This window comes from Rhinatrema bivittatum, chromosome 10 (assembly GCF_901001135.1).
Source record: "Rhinatrema bivittatum chromosome 10, aRhiBiv1.1, whole genome shotgun sequence".
Lineage (NCBI taxonomy): Eukaryota > Metazoa > Chordata > Amphibia > Gymnophiona > Rhinatrematidae > Rhinatrema > Rhinatrema bivittatum.
Genome location: NC_042624.1, coordinates 112,562,562 through 112,580,250, shown reverse-complemented (window position 1 = coordinate 112,580,250; position 17,689 = coordinate 112,562,562).

The window sequence follows — 17,689 nt, the reverse complement described above, 5'->3', positions numbered from 1 at the left end:
AAAACCTCTTTTGTAGGAACTAACTGCCTAAATACTTTTGTCTTTTTATTTCTCTACTTTTCTACTGCCTTTCTTTTAGAAACTTCTAGTTTGACAGCTTACCCCCAACTCTTTTCCCTAGCTATCTATCACTAGGCCTTTGGACTATAATTATAGGGTGATCTATATTCAGACACAGTTCGGATAGCAAAGTTAGCCAGATAAACTTATCTGGCTAACTTTGGAGGCGTATTCAACAGTGCAGTCACACTACTGAATGTAGCCGGCTGTCTTAATTAGTTAGCTGGCTAACTATAGCCGAATAACTTTAGGACAGCTCTTTGACTTGACCAAACTTGCAGGGTCATTCTTTAAACCGCGACGTGCCGGGATCGCGCGCGACAAGGCCCTAATGCACGTGATACCGGCCCGCATCATGGCAGTACAATTTAAATCAGGGGAAGGGGAGGAGTGTGGGCGGGGTTTGGGCGGGGTCGTGGCCCGGCAGCGCTGCGGGCGATAATGTTTTCCACATTATCGCCGGCAGTACTGCCGGGAAATAGCAACACCTTTTCCCGTGGCGCTGTGGGGGGAAAAAGTGTGCGGCCCGGCCACAACCACGGTGGGCGAAAATGTACCGCCAAGATGCGACCGGCTGCATACTTTCACCACCCTGCCCCCTTTTTTTTTTTGCAGGCCATCATTCTGCTATATTTATATTTATAGCAGAATGACGATTCCCAGGATTAGCCAATTAAATCGGCCAGCTAACCAGAGCTGTATCCAGGCAATTTGGCGCCTATGGGCAGGTAAAAAACTGCGCCCTCACCCATTGCACAACACATGACACCACGAGTTGGGAGACTCTGTTCAATGTTTATACAGCAATGCCCATGGCCAGTGCAAGGGTATTACGTACCTTGCACCCCCCACCTCATCACACCCTCCTCACGCACAATTAAAATTATGCATTTATCATAACAGATTTTACATGAAAAAGAACATTCAAAGCATGGTCTTCTGAGGTAAAAATATCACTTACAATATGTATATTACATTTACATACACTGCTGAGGTGCCAACCAGAAAACCCTGCAAAAAAGCAAAAGATACTGGGAACCTATATGGTAATGCATCTTGGGCATGGGCTTGACCCTCAGAGAACCACGAGAAAAAAAAATTTCTATAACAAAACAGCACTAACTGCCAGAACTCAAACAGCAACAACTCTACCTATGAAAGTTAATACTATAAATATTACACTAGGCCTAAAATAGTATACACAATCCAATCTGAAATTGGTTGTTAAAATCCGGCACGCATTTGCGTGCAGATATCATATTTTATAACATGCACGCGGCGACACACGCATGTTATAAAATCGGCGTGTCCATGTGCACGCGCCAGGAAATGTGCACACATGGACACGCACGCACATGGCTTAGAAAATCTACCTTAATATGAGCCTTTGGTCTCACTTAGCTGTTTAGGCCCAAATCCTCCACAGGTGCCTAATTCTTCCGTACAGAGTCTTATTTATTTATTTTATTTAGAGCTTTTCTATACCGGCATTCATGATAAAATCACATCATGCTGGTTTACAGATAACAAGGGGTATCATAACCTTGAACAATTAACATGTGGAGAGAAGCAAAAAGTTTCAATAAAACAAGGATGTTAGAACTGGGTGAAGAGGAAGACACAGCTAGAGTAATTTAACAGTCAGAGGAGCAATTATTTACATAGTGCTGATAAGTCTCTTAATAGAGATTGCAATGATTCAATTAGGTTCAGGAAAGGCTTGTTTAAATAGCCAGGTCTTAAGCCTTTTTTTAAATATTAATGGGCATGGTTCCTGTCTAAGATCAGGGGGAATGACATTCCATATAGATGGACCCGCTGTAGAGAAAGCCCTGTCTCTGAATGCTAGATGAAGTGTAGATTTGGTTTGGGGGATGTGCAGTGATCCTCTGTAGGCTTCTCTGATGGGTCTGGATGAGGTGTGTAGTCTGAGTGGGATTTGAAGGTTGAGAGGTGTTTGGTTGTGGATGGCTTTATGGATGATGGTGATGGACTTGTGAAGTATTCTGAAATGTATCGGCAGCCAGTGTAGATTTTTGAGAATGGGAGAGATGTGGTCTCTTCTTCTAGTGTTTGTCAGGATTCTGGCTGCTGCGTTTTGGAGCATCTGGAGAGGTTTGATGGAGGAGAAAGGGAGACGTAGCAAGATAGAGTTACAGTAATCTATCTTGGAGAAAATTACAGCTTGGAGGACAGATCTGAAGTCTTGAAAGTGAAGGAGTGGTTTAATTCTTTTTAGTACCTGCAGTTTATAAAAACATTCCTTGGTTGTGTGGTTAACGAATGTTTTTAAATTCATGCGGTTGTCGATTAATACTCCTAGGTCTCTTGCTTGGGTGATGAATATATTCGATGATGATGTACTTTGTGAGATATTACTGTTTTCCGGGGAGATGAGAAGGAGTTCATATTGCTTCCACTGGTGACTTGTCTCCTCCCTGGTTGGGAGGTCTCAGGTATAACAAGGAGTTTTAACATCTTCTCCGTTTGTGATGGCTAAACCTTCAGTGATAACATTGGATACATTGTGGACTGCTATATCAAATCTGGAGTCAACTCTTGCAAAATGAATTGACTCTGTTTTGGAAACATTGGGTAATCTGATCGTGCAAGTCATTGACCACTCACAGAAGATCTCAGCACAAGATAAACAACTTGTTAAAATGTCTGAAATTTGTTCTAGTTCTCATGATATAAATCTTTCCTTGTTAAAGGATAATCAGTTACTTCATAGGAAAATTGAAAGTATGAGTAATAATTACTCTAACTTTTTAACTTGGGATTATTTAATTTTCTTTGTTGTACCTTGATTTCCCCTCAAGAGATCATTAGAAGGTTTTATTTAGACTTTCTAAAACTTTCTAAGGAAGCTATTACTGAGATTGTTAAGGCATTTTATCTCCCTGAGCCTAGATCAAAAAGTGTTCAGTAGTCCGTAGACCCAGTAGGTGTTGAGAACGGGGTGTTTAATGTGCCCTTGGGCCTCAGCCCGACCCCAGACGTGTCCAGGACCGAGCTGAGGGCTGACCGCGGCTGCGCATGGCTAACGGGCTGACCCTCTGCCAGGCCTGCAAGCTCCCAGAGCCAACAACATGTGATGTTGGTAGGGGAACGGTCCTCTGACTGTTCCGAGCCCTTTCGGACCTGCCGCTTGATCGGCATTGGAGCAGCAGGCCTGGCCTGAGGTTGAGGGCAGACGGAGGCCTTGACACGTAGACAGAATTATGACTGATGCGATGGCATCTCGGACAAGACTGGGCTGATGCAACAGCATCACAAGCATGACGAGGAGCTTGATCCAAACAGGACACGACATAAGGCAGGAGGACATTGGCACTGTCTCTCAGGGCGCCCTACACAGCCCACCTTCACGGGCGGACCCAATGGGTTGGTCACGAACCACCCTGTCCCACTACTGGGAACGGGATGAGCGCAGGGCACACCCAGGCAAGGAGGAACTCCTATGATGAAGCCGGTGTCATCTGAAGCTTCCCTCAAGGCTGGCGGGGAACAGACTCTCCAGGGCGCAGGGACGGATCCCACCTGTTGGCCACTCCTAGGCCCAACAGGTCAGAAGGCCCGGAGCTCATGACGAAGACGCAGGGAAGAATATCCTGGCAGGCAGACACAATAGGATGAGGAAGATCATGATGGAACATCAGGACATGGTCAGGGACCTCAGGCAAGACATCAAGACATGAAGTATAAAAGCAGATGAGACGAGGAGCTCCACGAAGAACGGAAGACCTTACAAAGCTCTGGCAGGCAGGAACCTCCAGAGGGAAGTCACGACGATGCAAGGCAAAGACAGACTGAAGTTGAAGTCCTTTTATAGGGCTGCAGACCGGTGACTCCCTGGGAGGAGTTTGGCAGGCCCACACCTAGCTGGCCCTATAACTACAGAGAAGTGCTGCGGGCCGGCCCCTAGGGGAAGGGTGTGGCTCACACCAGGAAGTCCATGCAAACACAAGCAGCCTCAGGCAGGCCACAAGGACATCGAGGCCTCCCAGGCCCTGGAGCAAATCCTGGATAGTTCGCAGGCGAGACCCTGGCTTGGAGCGGCCTCCAGGAAGAGGTAAGAAGCCTCCCGTAGCCCAGCTACAGGAGGGTTCATAACAGTAGGAAAGTCCAAGGATGAAGTTTTGAACCTGAAAAAATATATAGAGAAAGCAAATTCAATTGTTCAGGATAGAGCAACGTTGTTGGTAATTTTTACCCGTGAGTACGATAAGCAGTGGACATTAAGATTATTCTTTCACTTTAAAGGAATTCCTTTCTTGGGTCATAGAATTGCCATATGGTCAAAGAGGCACAAGCACGGAGAAGATTGTTCTTGATTAATAAAACCTAGGGTGTTAGGTTTCTTTTGAAATTCCCCTGCAGGTGTTTTGTTAAACTGTGGGCGAGTAGTTACCTTTTTTTACAATCCCATTCAGTTAGAGAACTTTTTGCAGAAGTCCTCCAGGCAATGGTGCTGTTGCCCAATAATCCTAGCATGAGCCTAAAAAGAAAAATTGCTGGGTTTTTTTCCTTTTGGATGTAATGTATTTCTTTTTAATCCCTCCCCTTAATGTGATTTTGAATGGATATGAAAATTGTTTCTTTACCGCTAAAAAGGATGTTATTTTTTCCTTTTTTTTCTTATGATGAATTCTTAATTCAAGATTGTTCTCTTGAAATGTTATGATTATAAATTAATACAAAAATGTAAAAAGAAAGATTAAAAGGCAGGAAACAAAGAGTAGGATTAAATGGTCAATTTTCTCAGTGGAAAAGGGTAAACAGTGATCTGAACTTGGACCGGTGCTTTTCAATATATTTATAAATGGTCTGGAAAGAAATATGACAAGTGAGGTAATCAAATTTGCAGATGATACAAAATTATTCAGAGTAGTTAAATCACAAGCGGATTGTGATAAATTGTAAGACGACCTTGTGAGACTGGAAGATTGGGCATCCAAATGGCAGATGAAGGTTAATGTGGACAAGTGCAAGGTGTTGCATATAGGGAAAAATAACCCATGCTATACTTACACGATGTTAGGTTCCATATTAGGAGCTACCACCCAGGAAAAAGATCTAGGCATCATAGTGGATAATACTTTAAAACCATCGGCTCAGTGTGCTGCGGCAGTCAAAAAAGCAAACAGAATGTTAGGAATTATTAGGAAGGGAATGGTGAATAAAATGGAAAATGTCATAATGCCTCTGTATCGCTCCATGGTGAGACCACACCTTGAATACTGTGTCCAATTCTGGTCACCACATCTCAAAAAAGATATAGTTGCAATGCAGAAGGTACAGAGAAGGGCAACCAAAATGATAAAGGGGATGGAACAACTCCCCTATGAGGAAAAGCTGGAGGTTAGGATTGTTCAGCTTGGAGAAGAGACGGCTGAGGGAGGATATGATAGAGGTCTTTAAAATAATGAGAGGCCTTGAACGAGTAGATGTGAATTGGTTATTTACACTTTCGGATAATAGAAGGACTAGGGGGCACTCCATGAAGTTAGCAAGTAGCACATTTAAGATTAATCGGAGAAAATTCTTTTTCACTCAATGCACATTAAAGCTCTGGAATTTGTTGCCAGAGGATGTGGTTAGTGCAGTTAGTATAGTTGGGTTCAAAAAAGGTTTGGATAAGTTCCTGGAGGAGAAGTCCATTAACTGCTATTAATCAAGTTTACTTATGGAATAGCCACTGCTATTAATTGCATCAGTAGCATGGGATCTTCTTAGTGTTTGGGTACTTGCCAGGTTCTTGTGGCCTGGTTTGGCCTCTGTTGGAGACAGGAGGCTGGGCTTGATGGACCCTTGGTCTGACCCAACATGGCAATTTCTTATGTTCTTAAGGAAAGTTGCCACTTTGTGCAATTTTCCAAGTGCAATTTTGCTTTGCCAAAATTGTTAATGAGCTGATTTGCATAATTCTTCAGCTTATTCATAATTTTGCATAATTTTTGCAAATGCAAAATTACACATGAGAAAAACGATAACTAATGTACATTAAAATTTGGAAACTCAATTGTCCTCTATTTGCCATTTTTTTTTTGTGTGCTATCACATTCACAGTTGGCCAATATGTTAGGATATGAGGACAGAGCAGAACAATAGGCATTTTTTAACCAAAATGAATGAATACATTTCTAGATGGAGGAGTAGCCTAGAGCAGTAGGCTACGAAGGAGGGCAACTAGGGTTCCCATCTCACAGCCACTCCTTTGACCTTGGGCAAATCACTTTATGCTTTGTTGCCTCAGGTATAAACTGGGGAGGTAATTTTCAAAGAAGTTACATATGTAAATGTAACAAACTATTGTAGAAATTTTCAAAAGCCATTTATGTGCCTAAAGTGCACTTACACATGTAAAACCTATTGACAATTCAATAGCATAGCAATTTTCAAAGGCCTGCATACATGAATAAGGTGCAGCTGCTCGTGTAAAACCCAGTTTTAAGTGTGTAAATGCTTTTGAAAATCAGGCCTATAGATTATAAGCCCTTTGGGAATTCGGAAATACCTACAGTACTTGAATGTAATCTGCTTTGCAGAGCCAAAAAGAGGAATATAAATCAAATAAATAAATAAATGGAGACTGCTGGTCAAGCTACTTGGTCCCCTTTGCACCACTTTGCACCGTACCCCAGCAATGCAATCGCTTTCGTTAGCTCAAAGAGCAGAAGAAATCCTGTTCTGGATGGCTTTGCTCCATTGCCCCTCTTAGGCTGCAGATAGAGTGACCTGTGCAGGGCTCTCCCTTGCAGTCCCAGCAGTACCTGCACGGTGTCTGACTGGCCTCAGGTGTAGCAGACAGATCCAATAATCCAATCTAGATATCCTGCACAGCAAGCGCATCCTGTTATGCCAATCATCCAGTCCTAATCTGGATCTTCATATCCTGAAAGGGATATTATCATGAAAGATGGGCCTGACAGCTTTTATTTTTTTTTTTTTTATCAACAAGCAATGACAGTTTTGCGCCAGAGAAGAGTATAAGAATTGCCATCAGGATGGGCCCTAGGTAGTTCTTCTTTCATCTCTAGGGGTCCTGTTAGTCCCCTACTAGAGTTGGGTAAAAAAATGTACCAATTGGTATAGGGAATGATATTGTGGGTACAGTTCCCCCTTGTGGAAGCTGGTGAATGGTATGTCCCTCTGGCACTTAGAGCCAGTGCACCATTTTGCCTTGAGGATCCTTTTTTTGCTTTTGAGGAGACAGCATGGCGTGCGCTGAGCTCTGACTTAACCTCAATCTCCATGGAGTTCTTTATTTTGGATGAGAGCTCCATTCCACCCTCTCATCCCCCCCCTTCGCTTATCCGATTAAGTATTTTTATTTGATGTGCCAAATCCTTTTGGACTCGGTTAAGCTTTACTTAATTTTGCTCGTTAATTAAACGGGGGAGGCTCCCTTCCAGCGAGAGGAATCTGAGAACTCCAAGATCCAAGGAGAGGATGAATTCCAGCCATCCTGTGCGAGAGGGAGAGGAGATGCACCACCTCAGTGGCCCATGAATATCTACTGAAGACTGGGAAATGATACTACAGGAGGAGGCAGGAGATAAAAGATTAAAACTAAAGGGCATCTTTGAAACTTCAAACTACCACTGGAGGGAAGCATCAAAACTTTGCCCAGAACTCTATGGGAGGGAAGAGTTCAATTAACTTAAAGAATTACATCAATTAGAGTAATAAGTGAAATTAAAAGAGAATGTTAAGAAGTCACAAACTCATTAAAAGTCTCTGTATCATCCTAAAATAAAGTGCACAGCTCTAAAGACTGTAAATCATCATTTGCACCTTTAGCAGTAAAATAGAAATATTGAAAACCACCAAACAACTCTCTGGTGTCTTATGGAGCGGTGATTTTGCTGATCGTCTATGCTGTGTGCAAAAAGAGCAATGCCAGGGCCTTGAAAGGTGTCTTCCCTCCCGTGCAGGAAACCCTGGATCAACATAGTCTGTGTCTGCCCAAAACTAAAATGTGAGATATGAGCTCTGGGGCTGTTATCCGGGTTCTGCTCTCACAGGGGATTACTACACCAGTAAATGGTACAATAAGAGTTCTCAGCACCACCATTTGCAACATCTGTCTTCAGCAAGCAAGACTAGGGAAACCTCAACCGAGGCTGAAATTGTAACATTTTCTATCTGGGCGTTTCATGATGTAAACTTAGTGCAGACCTGGTTACACTGAAGACCTTAGACTAGAGTCGGGCTAAGCTTCTGATGGCTCCACCAATCAATCAATATACCTTTTAATGCCTATGTTATTGTCTTCTGTTTTCAGACTATGGCAAAGATTTATTTTTTGTCCTAGATAATTATGCCATTTTAAAAATGTACTAAAATAATATTGTTAGTAAAAAAAAATAAATTGGCAATTTTATAACTAATTTTAGTGATGACAGCAGGAACATCACTACAATGGAGCAGCAAATTTAACCGCCTATTTTGTGATTTCTGTCGATAGTTATTATAAATTACTTTCCAGTTAATTACCTGTTTTGGAAATGAAAGAGATTGGGGTTCACAGCTGCTCAGATAAGTAGCTTCCTCCCATTGAGTAGGATAAACACTGTATTCCCTGTCACTTATGGCTGGCAGACTATGGTTATGGGAAACCCCCTCGGAGAGTTTGCTTTTTTGTCTGCCATGTGTTGTGGGTAACATATGCGATAAAAGGTAGAAATCAGATGGAGGTTAATCTTGCCTCTTCGGAGCACCAGCCTGGCTGGGGTTGTGGCTAGCAGGACGACCGTCAAAAAAAAAAATTACCTCCGCAAATTATGTGTACATGGCACAAACCTTAGAAAGTTATTTGTATTGAGCAATACAGATGGATTAGGTTTTAGGAGAAAGGGGTGGGCAGAACAGAAGATAATAGGCCCATCTTTCCTTTTGTAAATAAAAATTAAAAAAAAAAAAAGATATTGCTGTGTTGTGAGCACAGTCAAGGTGACTGAGATTGCTTTATTCAGGCACACAAGAGAAAGGCAAATATTGATAGCAGTTACACACGCACAAGCTTTGCTTTCAAATATGTGACCTATTATTAAATGTTAGCGTGATACATTTTTTAGCACAGTTGTTTTTATAGTCCTTATCCGTCAGCAATCTGGTGCCTAACATGCCATTGAACAACAGAGGGGCCAGAGCAAAAATGACCCCAAATTAGAATCCCCACTGAAAACACTATTTTAGCTAAAATAGCTGTGGAAGCATCATCATTGGGTTTTGACCCATAATACAAAAAAATATTGTCTTTTCTCGTTGTTCTTGCTATTTTGATTACGAAGTCCCATCTCCATCCCTGTTCAAACATGCCAGGTAATGATCAGTCCAAGGTGAAAACAGACATTGCTTTCCCTGAATAAGCAACATATTTCATTGTAAAGCAAAGTTTGTTCTCATCTGGGGAGTTTGCTGTAAAGCTAAAATTAAGTTCTAATTAGTCTTGTTAAGATTTTAACAAACAATATGTAGATCTATGTTACACTGGCCTAGCAATCCTTTTCCTTTAGGATTTTCAGCTCTGGAGGATCCTACCTCGGTTAGGGGCTACCCACCATAAGCCCTTACTCGCATCTTGCCCAAGCTTTATCTCCCTCTGCTCTCGTGCCCAACCCCCCTCCCCCCACCCCTGTCATTCTGTCTAGCTCATCTATTGTAGCAATGTCCGTTAGTCATGGGCCACGGACCATGGCTACCGCTGGATACAAACAATCTGAGTCCGGCCACTAGGTGCTGGAGTTGAACAATAGCTGGCGCTCCCCTCTTGGTCTGTGAATTTTGCCTCTGCAGCATCCCTAGGCCCAGCTAGCCCGAGAAGCAGATGGCCAGGCTCAGGAGCTGACCCCCCCAGGCCTCCTGCAAAGCAGTGCTGCAAGTTGTTGGGCCATCTCATCACAAATATGTTTTTGAAAAAACAAAAAAAAAACCAAAACAGGGCAACATAGTAGATGATGGTAGAAAAAGTGCAGCTTGCCCTTCTATTCTTCCCAGTTAATCCTGTCCATGCTACTAAGGATATATCCCAGCTCCTGGCCACAGTGCACGATTGCTTGTAAGATATCTCTCCTTATCCACATCTTCCGTGTTTGTACTCTATCACCCGGGGGCAGATAAGCACGCTTGGGTTGCCTGCTGGCTCCATATTTTCAAGACAGGTTGAGCCAGTCCTGGATTTACTCCATTGCATGCAGGGACTTGTAGTTCTGACCTCCCTATTGCAGCTCCTTAGAAAAGCAAGTCCCTGCATTCACTGGGGTAAAACCAGGACTGGATCATCCTGTCCTGAAAATCTGGAATCAGGTGGCGACCCTAAAGCATACGAGATTCCCCTCTTAATTCACCCCCCAACACCCCTCCCTTCCCATGTCTGTCTGCAAAGCTTTGTAATAATCTAAATAGCTGCCAATAGCACAGGTATTCTTCCAACACCTCAGAGAGCTGCAGGGCACAGTATGTTCTCAATTGCAGGGAAGGAATAAAAGCTGCCTATTTTGTATTGTTTACCTTCTCTGATTCTGAAGCTGGAGATCCCAGTCCTTCTGAATATACAGAAGATGCAGCTTAAAATACTGATTACTTGCCTTCCTTTCATCCAAAGTTTATTACAAACAAAATTATCTTATTGACAAAAAGCTTATCCTAATTTCCCCACAGTAAACAGGACTACTGATGCTGAAACTTATTCAGCAACCAGCACATCTTATTGTGACAGAGGGTTCAAAGGTTCTGGCTCTTAAATAATAACCATTTTAGCTCTCAACGCAAAATGCGTTGATAATTTTTCATTAGGTTAAATTCGTCACAGTTCCCTTCCATTCTTGGTAGTGAAAAGTACACTTTTTTTTGTTTTAATTTTGGCAGATAAGGCCCTTAGCTTGGCTGACAACATTGCCTCCAGGACGTAAAATATTTGTCTGTTCAAAAGCTGCATTTTATCTTGCAGAGCCACACATGCCAGGTCTGCTTCGGACCAGTCTCCTGTCTATTTATTCCTCTAATAACAAATAGACTGTCAGCCCTCCCGGGCCTCAGAGATGAAGGCGATATGCTGACACCTCTGATCGGGAACTCCTAGAAACGATTTTATTAAACCCTGTGCAGTCGTAGACTCCTCTCGGAGACCAAAGCAGGTGCTGAAATCCTAATTTTGCTGGCCATCTGTAGATAGTTCAAAGTAACAGCGTCCCTGAAATGTCTTTTGTCATATGACTCGTGTTTCCGAGGAGGAAATGATGACTTTTTAGGCTGAGGGAGGGGGGGCTGATCTTGTAAAATTAAACAGTAATACTGCGTTTTTGTATGCAGCGTAGATATGTATAAGAACCGTTCGGGCGTCTGTCTCTGGCACGGTTTTCAGAAGCCTCTTGAGATAGCTCTGCGAGGGTGGCGATGGCGAAGTGGGACTCGCGCCACGTCAGCAAGGCGAGCTGTGTGCTGCGCAAGCTTTGCCACTGATTGGCACTTTACCCAAGACCTAGCATCAGCCGGGGTGCATTTATTTTTCATCCGAGGATGCACAATATCGGTTGATTGGCTGTTAGATTACATTCTGTTGCCAGCCTGGATGCGTTGCAAACATATTGTTAGCAGCTCCCTCTATCAAGAAATATCGCATGCAGGTCACTCGACTGAGGGCCTTTTCATTTGCAGGGTCTGCCACTGTGGAATGGCTTGCGCTTGCCTCTCGCCGCTCTGCCCTTAGGCAGGAATCTGACCTGATGGTATTTAGGGGAAAAGCTAAAAGGTCATTTCTTTGCTGAAGCACTTTCTCTGAGGAATTGAGATACTGAGGTTTTTTATGAAACTGATTTTATTTCGTTTTATTGTATCTTATTTTGTTATTTTTCTCTGATATTTTTATATGGTTTAACATCTCGATTGTTTAATGTTTTTTATGTTTAAACGTTTTTTATTGGTTTTTGGATAACAACAAATACAACACACTGAGGAGGGCGAGAGCCTGAGCCCTCCCCCAGAACAAACCACCAAACAAGCTTTAGGTATCAAGATATCTCCCCTCCCCTCCCTCCCAGTCCCTCTCCCCCCCCCCCAACCCCACAGGAAATAAGTCAGCGAGTTACATTATGCCATATTACGTGATGTCATTCCAAGTACTGCACAATGGAAAAGTAAAAGGTTAATCATTCACTGCGAGGCTAAGAGCATGATGTGCGAGTGATTGAATGTAAGTTGCCATACAGTAAGGAACCTCCGTCTACTCCGTAGGGAGGCACGCGACGCCAGACCCTTCCATGGGTCATTCATGGCATGCAAGCTGTTTCTCCAGGCCCAAAAGGACAGAGCTTCTGGAGACCTCCAAACTGAAAGGATCACCTTTTTCCCCACAAGACAAGCTTTACGGAGAAGCAGGCGTGAGCCAGGATCTCGAATCCTAATCGGGGATATTCACCCAAATAATAACCATAAGGGAGTAACTGGGAAGGCAACATCCAAACAAATCGGCCATATAAGCCGCCACACGACGCCAAGGCGCTGTATTGGGAGCGCATGTCCAAAAAATGTGGGACAGGGTACCTGTGACGTGTCCACATCGGGTTCAGCTCGCCGAGGAAGCTATGGTTAAGTGAAAAGCCATTTGCGGCAATACGTAAGCCAGACTTAAAAATTTCAATTGGAGTTCCCTGAAATACATATTGCTCGAGATCCTGACTATCTGCCGGAAACACACCCGCATAATGGATTGAGTAACCACAAAGTCTCCGTCTCCATTCCAGCGGGCTTCTAATGTTGAACACATGTCCACCTCAGAACCACGGCTTTCTCTAAACAGAACGTCTGATCTAGAGTATGAAATATCAAGGGACTCCTAGTTTCTGCAGGTAACGCCTGTATGTAATGTCCAATCTGTGTGTGGCCCCAAAACCATAAATTGTCAAGAATTCTTGGAAAGGAAGGAGCGTCCCCTCCCTTGTCGATGTTTAATGTTTTAATAATGTAACCCACCTTGTACAGCACCTCCGAGAAAGGCGGATTATAAATGTTTTAAAATAATAAATATATGAATGAATAGATAGGTTTCTTTTATTGATTATGTAAGGAATGCAAATCCACGAAACCAGCTGAGTTCAAAGTTATTAAGCCACCTTTTAGTTTGTAGAGGGGGGGGACCTCCTTTATAATGTGTGACATAGTTTGTGTCTCTCCAGAAGTGCACAACTGGATGGCTCTGAGACCCCCCAGAGGTGGAATTTGGCTGCACAGTGACGTTTGCCTGTCCAGAAGGTTCTCTCAATCTAGCTTGATGGACTCTCTACCTGGGTAACATCAAGCTAGGTGAGAGAACATTGCCCAAATCTCATCTTTGGGTGAGTTTCCTCTCTCCGTAGATCATCAAATCTTCACAAGAGAGCACTGCTCTGTTCGTACGTCTCACGTTGAATGTCAAAGTGGCCCCTAACCCCCTACACGAATACTTAAACCTCACCTCGAGTTACTAGGTGGGCCACCCATAGGGATACAAATACCTCTCTAAGGAGTGGATATATTATGGCTAGGCTTGCTTTCTCTCTCTCTTCTCTCTCCCTCTCTCTCTCCTCTCTCTCTCTCTCTCAGCTGGTACTCAGGGAGCTTCAAATCTACTAAACAGGCTTTCAGGAGACATCATAAAATGCACTAAAACCTTACCACCCTATCACACCAGCTTTAACACTACTGAAAAAGGTGTAGTTAGAATCAGCATTAAGTCTGTACAATAGCACTTCACAGACTGGCAAACCCAGCCCACCCTAACTCCTCCTCTTTTTCAAATCTGCATCGCACCCATCGATTTGGTGCTATTGCATGTGTTTAAAGACATTTTTTGCATGCGTAAGAGCCTATTGCATGCGTCAACGGGGCTTTTCACATGCAATAAGCCCTTAACGCATGCGAAAATGCCTTAGCACATTTTGATAAATGACCCCCTTCTGTCAGCTAATCCCAGTCAGTAAGAGACAGATGGAGGCCATGGCTGGATTCCTGCTGTTCTAGCACTGCCCACCCTCAGAAGTTGCCGCCATGTTCAGATGCATGGTTTGCACACCCAGTGGTGTTAGCCCTTCCTATCAGAAGAAGTAGAATAGCCATGGGGTGCGGGCTGGTGGCTACAGTTTAAACTCTAAATGCAGTGGTTTAAGGGTGACCCTCCAATTAAAACAAACTATTATTCACTACAAAACTTACCAGAATGTAATTAAATTTAAAACTTTACATGCAGTCCAACATGCTACTTTGTTGGAGTGACTTTTATCCCACATGCCAAGTTAAAAAGGCAGGGGATTTTTATTAATTATATTTTATTAAATATTAACTTTTACAAAATAATTTACAATCTTAGCATCTCTCACTGTTACAATACAAGATATTTTTAAACAGACGTTTTGCACAAAATTGGAATGATGAAAGGCTCCACCTGCCCCTTCTTCCTTCAACCATCCCCATAAGTTTTGAAACCCCCACAGTTTTTTGCTGACAGCTTTCAATCAAACGCAGTTAGTGGTATAAGGTAGAAAGGGTTATGTGTCACACAAGTCTGAAAGCATCTAAACATAGCCTGAAGTAAATTGCAGCAAATTGGCAGAAGATCGGATTACGTTTGCATTTCAGTGCAATCTACCAGTCCACACTAATGGCATTCCCACATTCCCAAAAGCAGTACGATTGCTAAATAAGGAACTGTGAAACATGTCCAGCACCAGCAACCAGAAAAGAAGGACAGCATTACGTGGCAGAAGCCTTCCATGAATAGAATCAGCACTTTACAGAGAATTAAGATATGGCCAGCGCATCCCTGGCGTCCATGTTTGTGCTGTCACCGAAGCAAATATGGTTACAGCCCTGGTGCACCCGGAGCAATCCTCCATGCTGACCTAGTCACACCGAGATATATTAATGGAGTGTCCTTGTAAGCCAGACCGAAAGCCTTGTGTCTATGTGCAGACTTCTGTTCCTGCTACCGATCATGCTGGGGGATTCTTAGGTCTTCTGTCATCTCACACCCACAAAATCTGAACAGCCAACCTCGTGAATATATTCTCGAGGATTGCTGTACCAGGGACCCGGTGTTGCTGCATTGTTTGGGTTGGTTGTTTTTATTTTTTGTTTGTGTGCGGTTGGGTTTAGTTTTTAACAGGAAGCCTAATCCTCCTGCTTTGCCAAAGGTTGTAACCGTTTCCCCCCGTGGGATTGGGTGGCAGGGTGTTTACAGATTCTCAGTCTCAGTCAAATGGCCTAGTAGGGAGCGTCCTTAGCGCATAACTCAGAGCTGAGCAGGTAAGTCAGTCCGCTGGGCTTTATTATTCGAACCCCCTTTCTCAGGGCACTCCCTGTAGAAGGCAAGGGGCCACCTGCGAGCGCTGATGGAGAGGGAAAATCTGGCTGCAAATCCGCACCAGGCTTCTTCCAATGGGGTAAAGCCCAGGGAACCACACACAGTCAATACAAGAAATATCTTCAGAAAAACGTGGTGGTTCCAAAACAAAGATTTTACTGAAATAATGTTGCAGAACCCCACCCCCGGCTCATTCTTATGGATTCTCCCCAAAAGTTATGGTTCCAGCCCTTCTGGCTTTTCCCTTTGTCTTCAAAGCCCCCTGCTATTAACTATTTCAGCTCCTGTAAGTGCAGCAGTCCTTCAGCGATGGGCCCAGTCTCTTTCTCCCTGAGATGGGCCCGCTTCAGAGTCTGTCCCCACAGAGTCCTCGCCAACTTCTCTTCCACAAAAATAGAATGCCTTCTTCTTCTTCTTCCCTTTGTTTGGACTTCTTGAGGCCCACATTCAGCCACTATTCAGCTGAGCAAGTTAGCCAGATAAAGATATCTGGATAACGTGGTTGGGATACTCAGGGGCGTGGCTGCGCCACTGAATATACAGAGTTGCCTAATAGTTAGCCAGACAAGTTTATCAGGCTAACTTTGGACCTGCTCAACAGCAGGACTAACTTATCTGCCTAACTTAGCCGAATACGGCTGAATATTGACACTTATCGGATAAGTAGCTCCACCCTGGAATGCCCCGTCTTACTTTCCACTTAGGCAGCTATTTAGCCAGATAAATAGTATCAAGCTAAGTGGCAGCTGCTGAACAAGGCCAAATATTAAAACGGCACAGCTTAGCCAGATAAGTCCAAACTTATCTGGCTAAATGGCGCTGAATATGGACCTCATATTTTTGTAATTGTATTGACCCCCAGTCTCTCTTTTCTGCTTCTCCGATAATCTTGTACAGGGTCTCCATTCCATTTGTCATGTCTTCACTTCCTTCTTAACATTTGTCTCTCAGATTGATCTTTCACTTTCATCACTTTTCTTCATTTCTTTTTTTCTGTCTCTAGCCAATAGCATCTAGATTTCATCCCTCCTTCTTCCCCTCTCCTTTCAGTTGTCAATCTTTCTCTTTTGAAATTTCACCTACCCGCCAGCTTTCCATCTCCCAATCCACCACCTTCGCAGTCCATCTCCCTGCTTTCTTATTCCTTCTCTAGTCTCTTATTCTCCCACTCCCTGGCCCCTATTTCCACCCGTTATCCTTACCTCCTCTACAGTCCTCATCTACTTTCCTCTGCCTCTAATCACTTTCTTCTGTCTTTTACTCACTACCTAGCCTCCAAGTACCCCTCTTTCACCACTTCCTCAACCCCATTCCTTATCTTTTCATAGCACTCCCATCCTTTTCCACTGCCTCTCACCTCTTCCTCAGTCTTCCAGTTCATTCACACCTCCTCTCACCCCCTCTCCACCCTTCAGCCCCTTTCTCTGACCCCCCATCTCAGATCCTCCGTCATACCCCCAGCCCTCCTAGCCCAAATCTAAACAGAAGGCAAGGGGGAGATTTTCATAGAGCAGTAGTTACAATCCTGAAAATCTTGCTGGGCAAACTAAAAGGGCCATTTTGATCTTCATCTGCCATCATTTACTATGTTATTATATTACTATCTAACCCCCTCCCCCACACAGTCAGATACACACACACACTCACACTCACACTCATATCCACCCGACTGCCAAGTTCCCACTGTCCCCTCCCTCAAAATCTCCGATTAGTGAGCCCCAACTCACCCCATCCCAAGCACCCCTCCCCCTCCAATCTCTGAGTCCCCACGAACTCCCCAATCCTCAAGACTCCATTCTTCTTATGATAGCCCCCCCCCCGCTCAAAATCCCTAAGTCCTGCTCTTCCTCTGCTCTCCCCCTTCCAAATCTCTGCCCTCCTTTCCCCACAAGCCTAGTAAAAAGACAAGAAGAAACGAAATGTGTTTACCAGCTATTTCCTCTATTACTTTTTCAATTAATAGAAACGACATTAACATTTGTAAAAAAAAAAAAAAAGACATTGCAGGTCCTTTGGGTGAGGGCGCGTGTGAGGCTGGAGAGGTGCGATGGTGCTTTTATCGTGTGCGTTAACGCCGTATCGCATTTTGGTGAACGACCCTGTTATTTTGTAAATACAAATGGTCAGAGGGAACATCTTCAACAGACTTTTGCAAATCTATCTCCTTGGTTTCCCCAGAATCCACTCTCTTAGAAGTTTCTAGTAATTGAGAATGTGAAGTTTGAAAAGAAGTAGACAATTCTCGTTGTTGTGAGACAAACTGAGCAACCTGAGTGGAAAGATTTG